The sequence below is a fragment of the Mandrillus leucophaeus genome, unplaced genomic scaffold, assembly GCF_000951045.1.
Source record: "Mandrillus leucophaeus isolate KB7577 unplaced genomic scaffold, Mleu.le_1.0 Scaffold221, whole genome shotgun sequence".
NCBI classification, from domain to species: Eukaryota; Metazoa; Chordata; class Mammalia; order Primates; family Cercopithecidae; genus Mandrillus; species Mandrillus leucophaeus.
In genome coordinates, this window is record NW_012102266.1 from 275,849 (window position 1) to 297,898 (window position 22,050).

At 37.2% G+C, this 22,050-nt stretch overlaps 1 protein-coding gene across 2 annotated transcripts in view; it reads right to left on the reverse strand.

Moving 5' to 3' along the window:
- The window catches only part of CHSY3 (chondroitin sulfate synthase 3), a 280,808-nt gene that overhangs the window by 163,997 nt on the left and 94,761 nt on the right, over positions 1–22,050 (reverse strand). The window lies entirely within an intron of this gene.

Sequence of the window (22,050 nt, forward strand, 5' to 3'; positions counted from 1 at the left end):
TTATTAGACTCACATTATACAATTTGCTGAGTTCAGTGCCACGCAGAGCTTCTTAATGCCCGCATGAAACTCCTTCCCTGTGTCTCAGGAAGTCCCATAGTGTTAGAGAACCAGAAAGGCTGCATTTGCTACTACAGTGCCTTTGGGCACAAATTTAGTCAATGTTCCTAGAGGCTGCAAGGGCAAGTCACATGAGGTTGCAACACCCTAGTGATGATGGCTGTAAACACAGGAAAAGACAGCACTAGCATCCCATTCCCCACTATTTTAAATTAGATTCACCTATGTACTTATGTGTGAATGCACATACATGGTCCTTGGGAAAAATAATATTTTTATCTCAAATTACAAAAAAGTAAACTTGTCAGTATTTTTAAAAATGTGGTAACAGAATAAAATGTTACAAGAATTTTACTTAATCACATATTATTGTTTAATTCAAATTTAAATAGATTAATCTGCCAAACTTGCCAAGGGAAGGCAACTTTCTATGATAATTTGTTTTAAAACACCTTACTTTTTAAAACACAACGTAATACAAAATGCCAAAAACAATTGCATACAATTTTAAGGGCAGTAAGATCCCATTTTCAGAGAACTCATTTGGAACTATGATAAGTAAGCACGATATTCTTATAAGAATGCAAATTAGGTTCAAAATTATAAGGCAAAATATATTTACATCAATACCACTAAAACATATCACTGCTATTTATAGATCCCACCTGAGAGTCCATAATAATATTTTTTGCTGATATGAAACAATGAATTCTATTGAAGGAAATCCTGCTTACCAGTATTTTCAACAAGCAGTCAATTTGTTTTGAAAATTATTATCTTCCTTTACTATAGTATTTAATCATGGTGAATGCAGTTTACATTGTAATCACTTCATTAGTCCCATTTTATTACTTTTCCAAATAAAATGTGATGATTTTCAAAATGTTGGATTGGTAATTAAGAGGAGATGCCACAGATAGTCATTTCAATCTATGAATGCCACAAGAAACTGCTAAGGAATCCATGGTCATGCAGAAATTTCAAGGAAAGAAAGGGTGGGCGGCAGAGATCAGAAATACCAGAAAAAATACATACAAACAAGTAAGTCTCCTTGGTAACATTGTGAGGCAACAAGGCCCTATGAAATTTCCTTCACATCACTTCACTTTTCTTCTTCATTGTACTAGTCCGTAGAGTCACCAGAATCACTTACCTAAATGCCTGCAAGGGGCTATCCATGTTAGTAAAACTGGCCTCTCCTTGCTTCATTCTTGGCCTTTCAATCCACTCTCAATGGTGGTCAAAACGAATTAAGCACAAACCAGATGATATCTGCTATAGCTGAAGGTTTGTGTCCCACCTCAAATCCGTATGTTGAGTCCAAATGCACAATGGGATCATATTTGGACATGCATGGGGTCTTTGAGAGGAAATGAGGTCATGAAGGCAGAACCCTCATGAATGGAGTTAGTACATTTATCAAGACATCCCAGGGAGTTCCCTGGCCCTTCTGCCATGGGAGGACACAGCCCAAAGACAGCTGTCTATGACTCAAAAACTAGGCCTTCAACAGACACCAAATCTACTGGTGCCTTGATCTGGGACTTCTCAGCCTCCAGAACTGTGAGAAATAAATTTTGGTTGTTTAGAAGCCACCTAGTTTATGGTACTTTGTTAGAGCAGCCCAAGCAGACTAAGACAATATCACTGTTCCTCTTTGATTCTGTGGCTTTTTTTGTTATAGGGCAAATCTTTTTTTTGTGAGCCAGAACCCCACCCGATCTGGCTCCTCCTGTTGGCCCTCCAGCTTGTGTGAGTTCCTTACTTCCTTCTCTTTGACTACACAGGCCTTCTTTCCCAGCTGGTTTCCAGCACTGTACCTTTTGCATGTTGCTTCTTTTGCACAGAACACTCTTTGCTGGTTTTTTCATATGGCTAATTTCACCAGGTCTCAACCTAAAGGTTAATTCCTTAGAGAATATTTCACTGATCCCTATACCAAATCCAAATTAGGATCCTTTCACCATTCCTTCTCATACAAAGCCAAATTAAGGGGCTGACCAGCCTGAGAGATGTTCCTAACATTAAATCCATAAAGGACCCTAATACAACACTGAAAATAAGTTTTACATAATGGAGAAAAATGTGTTGTATGAAAATACTTCTCAAGGGAATAACTTTCTGTTTTATTTTCCACTATATAACCTGCTTCACGCCATAAATCAATCACTCATCAAACATTTGCTGAATCAATAAATACAGATTAATAAAACTGAACCCAATTCCAGCCCAGCCACTCTTACTTTTGATCCTGTGCAACATTAAAACTCAGATAATTTATTTGTAAAATTGGAATCAAAATAATAGCTCTCCAGGCTCTTTTACGGTGTTTTCCAATGGATTAAATGAGATAGAAAATGTGAAAAAGTGTCTTAACTCTGTAAAATACTTTTCAATATGTGTCAACATCGTTAACCTAATCAGCCATTCCTAGGAAGGTCTCATATATTTCTTTTTGCGGAGATAATTGGAACTGGGGTTGGGAGGGCTAGATATGTGCTCAATAATATAAAATACCTTTAGAATTGTCCTATTACCAACATAAGTTTATACACTGTAGTTTGTGACATTAGAGAGCAGTCTGAATTTGCCTATCTCAAATTGTAGATTATTTATGAATGCTGCTTCAATGTTTTGTCTAATTTTTTTTCATGCTATTCATGGTTGCCAAGAATTTCTAATCTCTGACCACTTCTCTAGGTATGTAGAAGAAAATTAACTCTCCATATTGTTAATATGAAATCACCAAAAGTACATTTTGTAAAACATAATTTGATTGACTACCTTGTATTGTCCTTAATAGGGGTTAAAACAGATTAGATGTCACCATGAAAGAGTGGCACACTTCAGAAAGTCAGGGTCAGAGTCTGCACATTCTTTTTATCTCTACAAATAAACACTTCCCAAACTAATTGCTTGAAAATTCAAAGTAGGAAAGGCACTTTCCCTACATTAACCAAGTAAAGGCTCAATAAAATACAGATTGCTGCAATGGACTTCTATATTTAAAAGATTTGGATGAACAACTGTCATTTTTAAATCTTATCAAACTCATTTAAATTAGATTGTATCAATAATGGAAAAGCTAAAGAAAATAACTTGATATTTTATTTCTAATGTGGAAAGAATTTAGGTTCTCCCTGGGGGTGGGGGTTACACAATTACAAAACAGGCAAGGAGAAAGCCTTTAAACAAGCATGACGGGCTTTTTTATTTTTGCCATCAATCATAGGGAAGGATGAGGACAACATCTGATTATTAAATAGGAGATACAAGTACTACCCAGAAGAAGTGTCTACATTGATTGCATATTTTAAGTGGAATAAACTGTTTAAAAACTTTAAGAGTTGCTACCAATACCTAGTATTAGGAAAATGTGATACAGTAGTTCATGCCAAAAAGCTTGTATTTCCTTTTAAAGAGCTATTTTGGAGGAAAAAAAATGGTCTTACTGTGTTATGTTTAAATAATGTGCGCTGTAATGCTGTGTATTTCGAGAACAAGCATTTCCTCCTATCTGAGGCTAAACTGTCTTACTCATTTTTCCTCTCTGTACACTTTATAACACATGAGACCAAAAAAAACAGAAAAGGGTGGAGGGTGTTACATGTTAGCCTTGGGTGTTAATTTCTTCAGCACTGTTCTCAGGACTGTCTTTAAAACCCTGTGATGATGGTTTTAGACTTTAGTATGCTTTATTTACTGCTTACATACATTTTACTGAAAAATTGAAAATCTGAAGACATTTAGGCCCAATGATTAGCTCTCATTGAACCTTGGTTGGGCTCTTTTCCTCTGTACTTTAAACACATTGGTTTAAATAGTTGATGAAATTCTTATAAACACCCTTCAAGCATTTACAAAATTTCTTTCCTATTATATTTTCATGTATTCTTGCTTTATATTTATCTTCCCAATACTAATTGTGAGGCAAACTGGGAAACTGACCTCTGAAAAAGTAAAAGTGCAGCATGATCAGAATCAAAGACTAGATTATGGTCCCTTCTTCCTTATGTAATTTCTGGAGAAGAAATGTATTCCAAAAAATCCCTTACCATTTACTAGATTCCCTATAACTGGGTTTCCTAACATCTGTAAGCAACTACAACCTCTTTTTTTTTTCTTCCTGTGGGGAAAACAAAACCTAAGAAACAAAACTCAAGGACTATACACTCATCTGTATAGATTTTTCCCACTTCTAAAAAAAGAATTGAACGTTTCATTATCTAAGAGTGAAAATCACTCTGACCTGGAACATTCTAGAAGTTATTATGAAATGTTTCAAGAATTTTGAGAGGTCTTCTCTAGGAATATCCAAGGACATTCTAGCCATTGTTTATGGTTCTCAGTCTATCTCAAGTTTATGAGTCCATCATTATTTAACTTTACCCTATTCCCAAATATAACAAATATAGGGCATATTTTTATACTCTGAATTTTAAGTGAATTAAATTTCACATTTTACTGGAATTTTCATAGACCCCTTTTAGAAAACTGAACACACAAAGGCAAGAAGAGAAATAACTATTTTATATTTACCTTACATTTACTGTAAGGTATATATACTATTAATTTTTAAATATATTCCAAAATAACATGCAAGTTAGGAAGGCAACATTTAAATAATGTGATTTCATGGAAGGTATCTGAATAAATGACCAAGGATTAAATGTAAAATCATTAAACTATCTGCTGAGATTGCAATTTATTAAGTTTATCATTTCACTCCCTGGTCAAAAATGTATTTTTAAAAATAAATTATAAATTATAATTGATCAAACAGGGTCACAAAAAGAAGGCAAGATGTCATAGACAGAATAAATAGAATTGGTACTGCTCTCAAAGACTTACCTATATTTTTAACTTTGCTAGGATCAAATGTAAGCATATATATACTTTACTATTTACTATTTTAGGTACATTATCAGTGGTGGTATTAACAGCAGCGATACAAACATAATGTTATGTATAGAAACCAAAGGAGTTTCTTAGTACAATACTTAGTCATGACTACTTACTCATGATTACTTATTAACACCATGTAGTTAATGTTAATATCTGCTAACAATGTAACTATACTACAGAATAATGTGACTCACAAACACATGAAAATTAAAGTTCAATAATTGCCATGGTAAACCCTAATTACTGAGAATAACAAGCTAGTATAGGTGGAAATAGATATTCATTAATCCCCTGGAGATAGAATTAAATTATTTCTACATTAATACTATAAATCAAATTGTCGAATTCATCCAGCCCTCCCTGGAGGGTATTTCAAAAAGCAAATTCGGTCTTTCAGAACACAGAAGAAATTTAATCTACTTTCCCAGCAAATGACCGAATTCATACATACAAATAAAGAATAATGATTTCAGTTAATTATTCCTGTACTCCATGGATCTGACTACACATGGATCTTTCCAATAGATGGCACATAATTACATATATTGGCAAGACAATGAGTAAACAATAGAAATGATGACTGTCTCCTTTTTAATTTTATTGAAACCCCAGTTAGAAAAGTGAAAGTCTTCATAACCCTGAGAGCTGTAGTATATTTTGAAAATATCACATATTTGCTCCTTTCACATTTTCTAAATATTTATCACACATGCAAATTTACATAGTGCTTATCTTTTTATTATAAGTGAAATAGCACTGGGTAAGACAAATTAACTAAAGTAGAAAAAGCATTAAAACATATTATAGTTTTGGCTATATTTGACAGAATAAACTTTTATGATGTTTGTATATATGTATGTGTGTATGTGACAGTGTGAGAAGGGGAAAAAAAATAAAAACAGGTTGTGTGAACATTGTTTCCTGGTTAAACAAGTAGAAAGCTCCATTACCATGGAAACTGACAAGAAAAAAATTCTTATTTATTTTCTACTTATTCTCTCCTCATTTTTAGTAGGATATGAAGAAAAGATCAGAATGTATTGATTCAGTTAAAACAGGAATTCCATTATAAATAAAAATAATAGTAATTCAAAAACTCTCCAATATGCTGGTTAGGTATTATTACCATTTGGGGCATGTTACTAGTGGTGGTAGTAAGGACAGCAATATAACAAGTGTAGGCACAGGCAAACGTTTCTTAGTGCAATATTAGCCATGGCCCATTAGCTAAGACTTTGTAAATAATGCTGATATATGCTTATTGGGATTGTGAGTCAGGACAAGATTCTAGTGACTAAACCCATTATCTTAAGCATACAAAAAAAAATATGAGAGAAGAAGCTACATAAATATTGGTAATATAACATCAAATAAACAGAGGTCCCATCTCCAAGTTTTACCATCTTGGCAGATGTCTTTCATCCATTTATTGGTCAGGCAAATATACTTGGACATTTGCTACACCAAATACTGAGGACACAGCACTGAATAAAACATGGCTCGTTCTCTTAAGAATATACTATAGAGTTGAGAAGCAAAAAACACATAAATAACTGAAAATACTATGGTATGGAGGGGGTTAGATCAGGACATGCACAACGACAAATATGAGCCCAGATCTGAAGCATCTCGACAGACTGAGTAGGGGACAAGGGAAGAGGCAATAGATTTCTTAGAGGAATTACATACACACATCATGAGTTATTGCTTAGGTGAGCGTTCTGACCAATAACTTATGCAGTGGGTGAAGATTCCTAGGCTAGACTCCCACAACCTCTGATTTCTGTGTATCTGGGCAACTGTTTGGGAACCCACATTTTTAATATGCATCTCAGGTGATTCAGATACAGATGGTCCTGAACGGAGAAAGACTGCTTTGAAGGGGCAGTGTGGAAAAGTCATGGAGAGGTATAGAAAGCTTTCTTCAAGCAACAGAGTTTAAACTTTAATCAAAAGGATGTGGAGGAGCCAGAGGAAAAAATACATACATATATTTTTTGAGATGAAGTCTTGCTCTGTCGCCCAGGCTGGAGTGCAGTGGTGCGATCTTGGCTCACTGCAACCTCCGCCTCCTGGGTTCAAGCGATTCTCGTGCCTCAGCCTTCTGAGTAGTTGGGACTACAGGGTCCTTCCCCCATTGCTAATTTTTTTTTTTTTTTTTTTTTTTGCATTTTTAGTAGAGACGGGGTTTCACCATGTTGTGCAGGCTGGTCTCTAACTTCTGACCTTGAGTGATGCACCCAGTTTACCCTCCCAAAGTGCTGGGATTGCTGGCGTGAGCCACTGCCCCTGGCCCAGAGAAAAAAAATTAATTTGAGAAATAGGAGGGTTGAATTTATATTTTAGCAAGATCTCACAGGCAACACTGTAGAGAAAGTATGTGAATCTCACTCTAAATGTCAATAACTCATGAAAATCAGATGTTCTAATATTCCTCAGTACAATGCTAATTGGGGCTTATCTCCCATAATTATAATGCATAATAAATCAATGCAAATCCCTAACATTTTCCTAAAGCATATCTAAAATATCTACAAGTTCTAATTTACTGATAAAACAATATGATTGCTAAACCACATAGTTTTGTGAAAAGTAAAAGGGCCTCTCATAGTGTGAGTGACAAGAGAGATGCAAAAACCTTTAGTTGATGCTCAGACTGATGCAGCTCCACTGAATGAGAAATTTATAAAATTTTCTGATACAAACATCAAGTGAAGCACCTATGAAATTGTAACTGTAAAAACTAAGAGACATTCTACCAGGGAAAGATAAACCAGGTCGTTATTTTGAGGGGTAAGCCTGCTTAAAAACCAGAGAGACTAAACAAAGCAGACTAACCAGGTGGGAAATGCAGTGATCTAAGTGAGAAGGGATACAGACTTGAACTAAGGAAGAGGGGACCAAGTGGTGACACAGGACGTTAGTGATGGGACCAAGTGATATTAGGGATATAAGATCAACAACATGAATAATTGGGGGAATGTATGAGTATCAAGAAGCAAAAGATAACTGCCCAGGTTTCTGGGCTGGGTGATGGGGTACTTTATGTTGCCATTCACAGGGATAAAGAATACATGAGAAGAGTAAGGAAAAGAGAATGGAAAAATTAGTTGTTTTAGAATTTATATTAAGGTCTAATAATATTACCACATTGATGGTAATTATGTAAGCAATTATTCTTCAAACAAGCATGTGTAAAATTAGTTATTTAAGTGAGAATGCAATGCATTTTAGAAAAAAAAAATTTTCTACACAATTGTTTTTATCTGTTTTGTGTTGCTATAAAGAAACAGCTGAGACTGGGTAGTTAATAAAGGGTTTAATTTAGCTTATGGTTCTGCAGGCTGTACGAGAAACATGGTGGCAGCATCTGCTTGGTTTCTGTTGAGGGTCTTTGGGCTGCATCAAAACATGGCAGAGATGGCCTGAGGGGAAGCAGGCACACATGCAAAGAGGGATCAAGCCTGAGGGCATCCTGGCTTTATAGCAACTCACTCTCAAGGAAATGAATCCATGCACTTGAGAACTGAACCAGTAATAAGGGTGAGAACTCACTAACCTAGAAGGGCAATGAGCCCTTCATGAACAGTCTGCCCCCATGACCCAAACAACCTTCCACCAGGCAACATCTTCAAACATCACCACACTAAGGATCAAATTTCAATGTAAGATTTGGTGCAGACAAACAAACTATATCTAAACCATAGCAATGATGTATTAGGACAGAGCCACAATACACAGACAAGGCTGACCAATAGTTATGATACATAAAGCCATTTGATAAATAGCAAAAGTCCTAGAAATGTGTTTGACCTAATATAACCATGACAAAATTCTTTGCAAATAGAAAAGATTTAGAAGCACAAAAGCCACAGCGGTATTGGCAAAGCATAGATAGAGACAGAAGCAGAGAACTAAAAAAGTACTTATTGTCTCAATTACTAGGACCATTTCAAAGTTATTCACGAAGTGCGTTAAATAGTTGGAGATGCAGGGGTGATTGTAATTTAAACAATTACATTTCTGAATACTTGTTAAAACATCAGGAGGTATGTATCTGGGCAAGAGGCATTGTAATTTATTTGGCAAATAAAGACTTACTATATTTCACTAACATAGTGAAAGAAGATTTAAACAATAAGATTTAAAATCTTATTTGTAAAAAATATGATTTTTTTGTAAAAAATAAGATTAACTTTTTTGTAGAAAATAAGATTTATTTTTTACACATAAGAATGTGAAACCACATTCTCTCTTTAAAGAGAAAAACAAAATAGTTGAGTGAGGAGCAATTTGTCTATTAAAAAACAAAAGAAACTAAAGATGTACCTCCGCAATCTATTTTGATTCTCTTCAATGGCAAGATCCACATAAGGTTACCAGATAGTGGGCACCCATCTGTGACCCCCAGACCACTCAACAGGAAACACAACAGTTACTACAAAGGTATTATGTGTCCGTTAACCTCATTCTCTCAAAAGTAGTGTCCTTGTTCAAAGAGGTTTCTAGAGGATTATAATTGGTTTTCTCATCTCAAGATATCATAAAAGAAAATGCAAACAAAGCTGTTTTTCTTCCTTTCTAGAGTTCTTATGTTAAATCTACTCCTTAATATCTCCATGATGTTTTAGTTAAATGTTTTTAAAAGCTACATTTTACTAACTTTATATATTGCAACAAAAGATTGTTAGTAGGACATTTAACAAATTTTACTTCAGTGTGTTAATATTCAACTGGTCTAAAGAAAATAATAAAATAAGTAAATGTAAACTTCACTTAAGAGCAAGGAATATGGAGTGAGATTTCCTCCAAAAGAGATTATTTTTAAAACCTGACAAATTTTCATATTGAAGAAAACAGGAAAATAAAAACTTCTCGGGAGATCAGTAGCTTTTTCTCTTTCATTACCTTTCACTACCATCAGGATTAGAAAGTACACTACCCCAACCTTCCCGATCCCAGACCCCTCCATCCAGCCACCACACCTGTGCCTGCAAAGTGTTAAAAACCTACTGGAGAGGCAGTGGGAAGTTTAATGATCTGAGAAAGCCTGGAGCAATGAAGAGACTAGTTTGACAGGGGATCTCAAGTTTGGAGTGAGGAAAAAGCAGCAGAATTCTAATCATCATGCAGCTGCCAAACTCTAGAATATCTGAGACTGGCAGCAACCTGAACACTGACCATACACTCGAACTTCCACACCTGCATAGCATGAATATAAAATATGCAAACATATGAAAAAAAAAAAAACAAAAACCAAAAAACTGCCAGCAGTAACCTCTTCGTCCAAGCACTTCAAACCACTACAAAGAAACTAATTTTAAAAAGTAGAACCTTCATAAATCAGGCTTATATCAGTGTCTTCCAATTCCGACGGCTTTGCATTCATCCTGGTCCTTATCTCATGGCTGAATGTTTACAGCAGTCTCCTCAAAAACCCAACTATCTTCAGACTTTCACCAGTATTACCTATACTATACCCCCTATGAAGACCCATTTTCCTAATGTGTTGGTTGATCATCCTCTCTCTAGCAGTACCTTCCCATTCTCCTCTACTGTCTCAAAAGCCTTTAAAGTGATGGTGTCCATTGCCACTAAACAAAATCCAAGCTGGAATTCTAGATCTAATATAACACACCTAGTATAGTTGCATGCCTAATTAATATGTAATATGATCTCTATATTTCAGACATGTTAGAGACTGTCCTTTCCTTGATTAATAATACTAATTGGTCGGGCACAGTGGCTCACACCTGTAATCCCAGTACTTTGGGAGGCCAAAGTGGGCGGATCACCTGAGGTCAGGAGTTCGAGACCAGCCTGGCCAACATAGGAAAACCCCACCTCTACTAAACATACAAAAAACTAGCTGGGCGTGGTGGCAGGCCCCTGTAATCCCAGCTACTTGGGAGGCTGAGGCAGGAGAATCACTTGAACCCAGGAGGCACAGGTTGTAGTGAGCCGAGATCGTGCCATTGCACTCCAGCCTGTGGGACAAGAGCGAGACGTCATCTCAAAAAATAATAATAAAACAAAATAAAATAATACTGCTAACAATGATATTTGAAAATGATGGACAAGATCATCAGCCCTGTGTTGATGTGTTTACTTGATGTGTTCACTCCAGACACTATCTACATACAATATGGATAGGCTTATATCCCCAACTACGAGTCTTCTCTCCCCTTTTAAGTGGAAAATGCTTTTTTTCTTCTGTTTCTTCCAAAATTTATACATGTGCAGATTTGTTACATGGGTGAATTGTGTGACATTGGGGTTTGGTGTAAAATTACTTCATCACCAGGTAGAGACCATAGTACCCAATAGGTAGTTTTTTGATCCTTACCATCCTGCCTTCCACCTTCAAGTAGGCTCAGGTTGTCGATTGTTCCCTTCTTTGTGTCAATATGTCCTAAATGTCTAGCTTGTATTTATGAGTGACAATATGTGGTACTTGGTTTTCTGTTCCTGCATTAATTCGCTGAAGATAATGGCCACCAGCTGCATCCATGCTGCTGTCAAGGACATGATTTCATTCATTTTTATGGCTGTGTAGTATTCTACGGTATAGATATACCACATTTTCTTTCATCCAATCCACTGTTAATGGGCACCTAGGGTGATTCTATGTCTTTGCTATGGTGTCTAGTGCAGAGATGAACATCCAGGTGCATGTATCTTTACAGTAGAATGATTTCTATCCCTTTGGGTATATACTCAGTAATGGGATTGATGGGTTGAATCATAGTTCTAAGATCTTTGAGAAATCTTTAAAATTCTTTCCATCGTGACTGAACTAATTTGCATTCCCTCCAGCACTGTGTATGTGTTCTCCTTTCTCCACAACCTCACCAGCATCCCTTAATTTTTGGCTTTTTAATAATACGCATTCTGACTCATGTCAGATCAAAATTCAATGTAGTTTTGATTTGCATTTCCCTAATGATCAGTGATGCTGAACATTTTTTTCATATGCTTGTTGACCCTGTGTATGTCTTCTTTTGTGAAGTGTCTGTTCATGTCCCTTGCCCATTTTTTAATGAAGTTGTTTTTAGCTTGTTAATTTAAGTTCCTGTATTAGTCCATTCTCATACTGCTGTAAAGATATATCTGATACTGGGTCATTTATAAAGAAAATAAGTTTAATTCACTCAGTTCCACAGGCTGTATAGGAGGCATGACTGAGAGGCCTCAGAAAACTTTAATCATGGCAGAAGGTGAAGGGGAAGCCAGCATATCTTCATATGACAGCAGGAGAGACAGAGAGTGAAGGGGGAAGTGCCACACACTATTAAACCATCAGATCTCATGAGCAAAACTCACTATCTCGAGATAAACAAGGGGGGAATCCACCCCATCATCCAATCACTTGCCACCAGGTTCCTCCTCTAACATTGGGAATTACAATTCAACATGAGATTTGAGTGGAGACACAGAGCCAAACCATATCAGTTTCTTATATATTACACATATTTGACCTTTGTCAGATGTATAGTTTGCAAATATTTACTCCCATTCTGTAGGATGTCTGTTTACTCTGTTGATAGTTTTTTTTTGCAGTGCAAAAGCTCTTTAGTTTAATTAGGTCCTACTTGTCAATTTTTGGTTTTGTTGTAATTGCTTTGGGAGTCTTTGTCATGAAATTTTTGCTGGGGCTGATGTTCAGAATAGTATTTCCTAGAATTTTTTCTAGGATTTTTAAAGCTTTAGGTCTTTCATTTACATCTTTAATCCTTCTTGAGTTAATTTTTATATATGGTTGATATGGTTTGGCTTTGCCACAACCCAAATCTCATTCAGAATTGTAGTTCCCATTCTCCCCACATATCATTGGACAGACCTCATGGGAGGTAATTAGATTGTAGGGGAGATTCCCCTATGCTGTTGTCCTGATAGTGAGTTCTCACAAGATTTGATGGTTATGAGTGTCTGGCATTTCCCCATCTGGCCTGGCACTCAATCTGTCTCCTGCTGTCCTATGAAGAGGTGCTTTCCACCATGATTGTAAGTTTACTGAGGTCTCCCTAGCCATGTGAAACTGTGAGTCAATTAAACCTCTTTTCTTTATAAATTACCCACTGTGGGGTATTTCTTCATAGCAGCATGAAAATGGACTAATACAGTAAATTGGTACCAGGAGAAGGTGCTGCTATAAAGACACCTGAAAATATGGAAGCAACTTTAGAACTGGGTAACAAACAGGTGTTGGAACAGTTTGGAGGGCTCAGAAGAAGACAGAAAAATGTGGAACAGTTGGAACATCCTAGAGACTTTTTGAATGGCTTTGACCAAAATGCTGATAGTGACATGGACAATGAGGTAGAAGTAGAGGTGGTCTCAGATGGAGATGAGAAACTTCTTGGGAAACAGAGCAAAGGTGACTCTTGCTATGCTTTAGCAAAGAGACTGGTGGCATTGTGCCATGCTTTACGGATCCGTGGAACTTCAAACTTGAAAGAGATGATTTAGGGTATCTGCTAGAAGAAATTTCTAACTGGTAAAGCATTCAAGAGGAAGCAGAGCATAGCAGTTTGGAAAATTTGCAGCCTGATGATGCGATAAAAAAGAAAAACCCATTTTCTGGGAAGAAATTCAAACTGGCTGCAGAAATTTGCGTAAGTATCGAGGAGCCAAATGTTAATCACCAAGACAATGGGGAAACCTTCTCCAGGGCATGTCAGAGATTAATTGCAACCCTCCCATTGCAGGCCTGGAGGCCTGGGAAGGAAAAGGATTTCATGAGCTAGGTCAAGGGCTCCTCTGCTCTGTGCAGCCTCAGGACATGGTGCCCTGCATCCCTGCTGCTTCAGCTCCAGCTGTTCCAGCTAAAAGGGACCAAGGTACAGCTGGGGCCATTGTTTCAGAGTGTGCAAGCCTCAAGCCTTGGCAGTCTCCACGTGGTGTTGGGTCTGAGTGTACAAAGAAGTCACAACTGTGGTTGGGGAACCTCTCCTTAGATTTCAGAGGATGTATGCAAATGCCTGGATGTCCAGGCAGAAGTTTGCTGCAGGGGCAGAGCTCTTATGGAGAATCTCTGCTAGGGCAAGTGTAGAAGTGAAATGTGGGGTTGGAGCCCCCAGACAGAGTCTCCACTAGGTCATTGCCTGGTGGAGCTCTGAGAAGACGGTCACTATCCTCCAGATCCCAGAATGGTAGATCCACCAAGAGCTTACACCATGTGCCTGTGCAAGCCAGGGACACTAAAAGCCAGCTTGTGAAAGCAGCCAGGAGGGGGGCTGTACCCTGCAAAGCCACAAAGGTGGAGCTCTCCAAGACCATGGAAGCCCACCTCTTGCATCAGTGAGACACGGAGTTAAAGGAAATCATTTTAGAACTCTAAGGTTTAATAACTGGCCTGTTGGATCTCAGACTTGCATGGGTCCAGCAGCCCCTTTGTTTTCACCAATTTCTCTAATTTGGAATGGGTGTATTTACCCATTGCTTGTATCCTCATTGTTTCTAGGATGTAACAAACTTGCTTTGATTTTATAGGCTCATAGGTGGAAGGGACTTGCCTTGTCTCAGATAAGAATTTGGACTTGGACTTTTGAGTTAATGCTCCAATGAGTTAAGACTTTTTTGGAGACTTTTGGGAAGGCATGACTTGGGTGTTTTGAAACGTGAGGACATAAGATTTGTGAGGGGCCAGGAGCAAAATGATATGGTTTGGCTGTGCTGCCACCCAAATCTCATCTTGAATTATAGTTCCCAGAATCCCCATGTGTCACACGAGGAACCTTGTGGGAGGTGATTAGTTTGTGGGGGTAGTTCCCCCATGCTGTTCTCATGATAGCAAGTGAGTTCTTATGAGACTGGATGGTTTATAAGCATCTGGAATTTCCCCAGCTGGCACTCATTCTCTCTCATGCTGCCCTGTGAAGAGGTGCCTTCCACCATGATTGTAAATTTCCTGAGGTCTTCTTAGCTATGTGGAACTGTGAATTAATTAAACCCCTTTTCTTTATAAATTACCTAGTCTCAGTCACAGTAGCAAGAGAATGGACTAAAACAATGGTGAAAGGAAGGAGTACACTTCAATCATCAGCAAATGACTAGTCATCTATCCCAGTATTATGTATGGAATAAACAGTCCTTTCCCTAGTGCTTGTTTTTGTTGGCTTTGTATAAGATCAGATGGTTGTAGGTGTACAGCTTTATTTGTGGGTTCTTTAACCTGTCCCATTGGTCTATGTGTCTGTTTTTGTATCAGTACCATGCTGTTTTGGATACTGTAGCACTGTATTGTAGTTTGACTCCTGGTAGTGTTATGCCTCTGGCTTTGCTCTGTTTGCTTATGATTGCTTTGATTATTCAGGCTCTTTTTTGGATCCACATGAATTTTAAAATTTTTTTTCTGTTTCTTTGAAAAATGTCATGGGTAGCTTGATAGAAAGACCACTGAAACTTTAAATTGCTGTGTGGAGTATGGCCACTGATTCTTCTTAACCATGAGCATGGGATGTTTTTCCATTTGTTTGTGTCATTCTGATTTCTTTGGACAGTGTTTTGTAATTCTTCTTATAGAAATCTTTCACCTCCCTGGTTAGCTGTATTCCCAGGTATCTTCTTTTTGTGGCTCTTGTGAATGGAATTGTGCTTTTGATTTGGCTCTCAGCTTGAATGTTATTTGTGTATAGAAACACTGATTTATAAACATTGCTTTTCTATCCTGAGACTTTGCTGAAGTTGTTTATCAGATCTAGGAGCCTTTGGGCAGAGACCATGGCATTTTCTAAGTACAAAATCATATAATAGAGATAGTTTGATTTTCTATTTTCCTATTTGGATGCCTTTTATTTCTTTCTTTTGCCTGATTGCTCTGGCTAAGACTTCCATTACTATGTTGAATAGAAGTGGTCAGAGCAGTCATCTTGGCCTTCTTCCAGTTCTCAAAGGAACGCTTCCAGGTTCTGCCCATTCAGTATGATGTTGGTTGTTGGTTTGTAATAGGTGACTCCTATTATTTTGAGGTATGTATCCTTGATGACTAGTTTGCTGAGGGTTTTTAACATGAAGGAATGTTGAATTTTATTGAAAGACTTTTCAGCATCTATTGGGATGACCATGTGGTGTTTGTTTTTAGTTCCGTTTATGTGATGAATCACATTTATTGATTTGCATATGTTCATCTAACCATGCATCTCACAAATAAAACTTACTTGATCATGGTGGATTAGCTTTTTCGTGTGCTGTCAGATTTGGTTTGCTTGTATTTGTTGAGCATTTCTGCATCTAGGCTCATCAGAGATATTGGCCTGAAATTTTTTTTGTTTTGTTTTGTTTCTGCAAGGTTTTGCTATCACAGTGATACTGGCTTCATAGAATGAGTTAGGAAGGTTCCTGCTTTCTTGATTCAATGGAATAGTTTCAGAAGGATTGGTAATAGCTCTTCTTTATACATCTAATAGAATTTGGCTGTAAATTTGTCTGGATCAGGACTTTTTGTTGTTGGTAGGTGTTTTGCTACTGGTTCAATTTTGGAACTCATTATTGGTCTGTTCAGGGTTTTAATTTCTTTCTAGTTCAATCTTGGGAGGTTGCATGTCTCCAGGAATTTATCCATTTTTCCTAGGTTTTCTACTATGTGTGCTTAGAGTTGTTCATAATGCTGTTTTTGTGTGTGTGTGTTTCTGTAGGTTGGTGGTAATATCCCTTGTCATTTTTTATTGTGTTTATTTGAACCATCTCATTTTATTTGTTTACCTAGTGGTCTATCAATCTTATATATTCTTCAAATCACCACTTTTAGTTTTGTTGATCTTTTAGATGATTTTTCATTACTCCATTTCACTCAGTTCAGCTCTGAGTTTGGTTATTTATTTTCTTCTACCAGCTTTGGGCTTTGTTTGCTCTTGTTTCCTTAATTCCTTTAGGTGTGATGTTAGGTTGCTAATTTAAGATCTTTCTAACTTTTTAACGTGCACTTTGTGCTATTACATTTCCTCTTAACACTGTTAGCTGTGTCACAGAGATTCTGGTGTGTTGTATCCTTGTTTGCATTAGTTTCAAAAAATTTATTGATTTATGCCTTAATGTCATGTTTGGCCAAAAGTCCTTTGGGAACAGGTTAATTTCCATGTAATTGTATGTTTTTTCAGATATCTTCTTGTTATTGATTTCTAATTTTGTTGCACTGCGGCCCAAGAGTGTGGTTGGTATAATTTTGGTTTTTATCATTTGTTGAGAATTGCTTTATGGCCAAGCGTGTGGTTGATCTTAGTGTATGTGCCATGTGCATATGAGAAGAATATATATTCTCTTTTTGTTGGATGGAATGTTCTGTGAATGTCTGTTAGGCACATTTGGTCAAGTGTCAAGTTTAGGTCCCAAATATCTTTGCTAGTTTTCTGCCTTGATATTCTGTCTAATACTGTCAGTGGGGTGTTGCAGTTTCATACTATTATTGTGTAGTTATAGAAGTCTCTTAATTGGTCTCTAATTACTTGTTCTATGATCTGGGTGTTCCAGTGTTGGATGTATGTATATTTAGGATAGGTAAGTCTTCTTTTAGAATTGAACCCTTTGTCATTATGTTATAACCCTCTTTGTGCTTCTTGATGGTCATTGGTTTGAAATCTGCTTTGTCTGAAAGTAGAACAGCTACCTTTACTCATGTTTTTTTGTCTTCTTGATGGATTTTTCTCTATCCTTTTACTTTGAGCCTATGGGTGTCACTGCATGTGAGATGGTTCTTTTGAGGACAGCATACATTTGGGTCTTACTTCATTATCCAACTTGACACTCTGTGCCTTTCAAACGGGGTATTCAGCCCATTTACATTTAAGGTTAATATTGATATATGTGTATTTGATCCTGTCGTCATGTTAGCTGGTTGTTGTTTAGACTTGACTGTGTAGATGCTTTATAGTACCAATAACCCATATAATTAAGTGTGTGGTTTTACTTTTTCTTTCTTTCTTTTTTTTTTTTTTTTTTTTTTGGTGGCCAGTGATGTCTTTTGATTTCATGTTTTGTACTCCTTTAAGGACCTCTTGAAAGGCAGGTCTAGTGGTAATGAATTCTATTAGCATTTGGTTGTCTGAAAAGGATTATATTTTTCCTTCATTTATGAAGCTTAGTTTGGCTGGATATGAAATTCTTGGTTGGAATTTTTCTTTTTTTAGAGATGCTGAATATAGGCTCCCAATCTCTTCTGGCTTATAGTATTTCTGCTGAAAGGTCCTCTCTTAGCCTGATTGGGTTCACTTTGTAGGTGATCTGCACCTTCTTTCTAGCTGTCTTAAATATCTTTTCTTTTGCATTGTCCTTGAAGAATACGATGATGATGTGTTTTGGGGATGGTCATCTTGTACACGATTTTGCAAGGATTCTCTGAATTTACTGAATTTGAATGTTGACCTCTCTAGTGAAGTTGTCAAAATTTTGTGGATAATATCCTCAAATATATTTTTCACATTGCTTGCTCTCTCCCCCTCTCCTTTAGGAATACTAATGAGTCATAGGTTTTCTCTCTTTACATAATACTATATTTTTTGGAAGTTTTCTTCCTTTTTAAAAATTCTTTTTTGCTTTATTTTTGTCTGACTGAGTTGATTTCACAGAACTAATCTTCAAGCTCTGAGATTCTTACCTCACTTTACCTCTACTCTGCTGTGAATACTTCTGAATATAGCATGAATTTCTTGTAGTGAGTTTTTCACCTCTATCAGATCAGTTTGGTTCTTTCTTAAAATGGCGATTTCATCTCTCAGTTCTTAAATCATTTCACTAGATTCCTTGGATTGGGTTTCAACTTTCTCCTGAATTTCAATGATCTTCACTGCCATCCAGATTCTGAATTCTATGTCTGTCATTTTAGCCATTTCAGTCTTATTACGAGCCATTGCTGGGGAGCTAGTGGGTTGTTTGGAGGAAGAGGACACTCTGGCTTTTAGAGGTGCCAGGATTCCTGTGCTGGTTCTTTTCCATCTGTTAGGCTGATGTTCCTTTAATCTTTGATGTTGCTGTCCTTTGGATGAAGCTTTTTGCTTTTATATTTCTTGATTATTTTGAGGCTCTGACTGTGGTATATGTTGGGTTCCATCAACTGGCTTCATTTCTCGATGACTTCAGGGGGCCAAGGCTCAGTTTAGCACTCGGTCTGCATGCTCTAACCCCAGGTGTCTGGGACCAGGCCCATGGCTTTGTTCACTGACCTGCTATCACTGGAGAGGCCAATGTGTCCCCAGTCTGCTGGCAACAACACTCCAATGGGGGGTGGGAGGGAGTGGGCAATAACAGTGCTCTGTCAGAATGGTGGTAGTTGAGTCCATGCACATGTGTGTGCACCAGCACTGGCCTAGCCACAAGGTTCACACATACATGTGCTCCAGTGGGGGTGCAGCACTGGGGTCTGCACACGCTGGCAAACTGGTGGGGGATGCTGCAGATGAATGCATGCTGGCAAAGTGGTGCAGGGGAGGCTGCATGTGGTTACACACTGGCTGGGGCCCATCTGCAAAATCTCTCTGATGGTTAGGCAAGGTCTGTCAGTAAAAAAGCCATGGTGGTGGCCTTTAAGATGTGCCCCATATGAACATCTAAGGCTGTGCGGCAAGAGGGTGTGGCCAGGCAGGGACCCTGGGAGAGGCTGGCAGACAAGGGGGTGTTCAGATTATATTGGCCCAATCCCATAGGCAAGATAGCCTGTTCTGTACAGACCCAACAGTCAACAAAGACCAAACCACCCAGAGGAGTGTGGTGAGTCTTGAGGCATGAGTTTAACTGGCAATATGCCACTGTAGCAGTTCCCACACCAAACCCTCTGGGCTCCAAACATACTGTAGTCGTGACCCTGCAAACTCTCGAGGCAGCTCTCCCTCCCAGCCTAAATGTCCACAGGGGTCATGGGGTCTCCTGGTGCTACTATTCTAGAGTTCTGTGGCAAATGTGGGCCACAGACCATGCCTATTTAACTCACTCCTTCTCCAGGAAGCATGCAGGTCCTAATGAGTCTTGCTTCTCAGTAACCACATGTAGGATTCTCTTCTTTCTCCCCCTTCAACCCAGGATCTGAGCCCCTTTTCCTTCCATTCTCAATGACTTCCTTCAGAAGATCTGCTTGGATTGTGCATCTTTTAGATGGTCTGGCCTCGCAGTGGGAGAAACTCTGCCTGTTTGTGTCTAGTCAGCCATCTTGAAGGTGGTAAATAGAAATTTCTCGACAGCAGTGATAGTATATTTTACAAATTTTTTATAATTCACAGCAGTGACAATTAAAACACCATAAAAATGTGTAAGAGGATGTTAAATCCTTCACTGTTTAAAAATATTCGATAGAATCTTAGAACAGTACTTTGAATATAAACCAACACATAACAACATGGTATAATATTTTGTTCATGTACAATACATTAAGAGACTAACTTGTTGAAAATTTCATTGTATTACTCAACGTGTAGTCCAAGGATAAACATCATGAATATCACCTAAGTGCTTTTTAGAAATGTATAATCTCTGGTTCCACTCCAGAGCAACTGAACTCTGAATCTGCATTTTAACAGGATTCCAAGCTACTGTGGCATAATGTTTGACAGCCACCAATATCTAGTTTCTTCACAAAGTCAATTGATTTTCTTAGTCATCTAGCACATTGTAGGCTCGGAGCCCTTTCATTAAAGATTATATCTACATAGGATTAGATAAATTTTTTAGAGGACCCAAGCACTGAAAATATATCCCCTTCCTATATGCAACTGAAAATAAATATATTAAATTTTTTAAATGATATAGCTCTGATTCTTCCATTTGTGACTACTTTGATACCTTTCTTAAAAATATCATATTATTTCACAAGATATTGTTGAGGGGAACCACTTTTGCTGATGTGTTATACCTATGTTTCTTTCCTCTGCTCCTTGAGTAATCCAATAGTGCATTCAGAAAATACAAAATTTTATTAATAATTTATATATTCTGAGTTTCACCAATCAAAATATGTAGCACACACTCTTATTTTATAAGGCATTTTGAAACATATTACCTCAACCCAGATCATCACAGAGCTCACCCTCTGATTATCTGACATAGCTGGTTCTTTGGCACTTGTCACTCACAGCTTAAAGACATTCATGAGCTACATAATACAAACACTTCAGCCTGACACTTCTTCATCCTCATCTCCTAGTGCCACACTACATAGTCTATCCTCTCTCACACCAGGTTTGCATCTTACTATGTCCTAACATTCCAGGCCATCCAGGCAAATTCCTAACCCCACAACTTTACTCAAATTCCTACTGCTTGGAAAATATTCCTCCTAGTTTTTGTTGAAACAAGGTTGTATGCAAGTATAATCCAAGAATGTGAAGTACATTGACTACCCTCAGACCCCAGTGACCCAAATACCCTTCTATTTTCTGCAATGCTTATTTAATTTTGGGACATGCATTATTAATTTGACACAAATTAGTATGGGCCTTCCATGGGTTTATCTTTTCGTGTACAATTTGCCCAGTAGACTAAGTTCTATATCTTATGGCTCTGGGATTCCCATTATCTATAGTAATAATTTAAACATAAGCAATAAAAATGTGTTATTGATAGCAAAATGAAGATAAATTAAAAAGAACAAAGGCATGAATTAATGTATTATATAGCCAAACAAAACTTATTTGGAAATTATATGTTAATTACTTTCCTCTTTCAATTAAATATTTCAGAGAGAATGACATTCAAAATTTGCAATTTAGAGTATCAGTGTGCTTAGGAAAGAAGGTATTTATTATTGCCTCACTGCAGATCTGAATATAAAAAATAAAGATTGTAATCATCTTATTCAAGTACTTTAATTTGACATCCTACTGGAATCACTCATAGATTTAAAATGCAACTAAAAAGAAACAAGTGATTCTAAATATCATGAGTTTTTAAAACATCACAATATCTTCAGACTATTAAAATGAATTTAACTTGAAATTCAGTATTGTATTGAGTCATGTTTAGCAATGCATACTAAAATAGTGAATTTTTAAAAATAACTTTTATTTTACATAATAATATTATAGGTTTTTTTTGTTTGTTTGTTTTGTTTTTTTCCCACAGAGTCTCACTCCGTCACCAGGTTGGAGTGCAGTAGTGCAATCT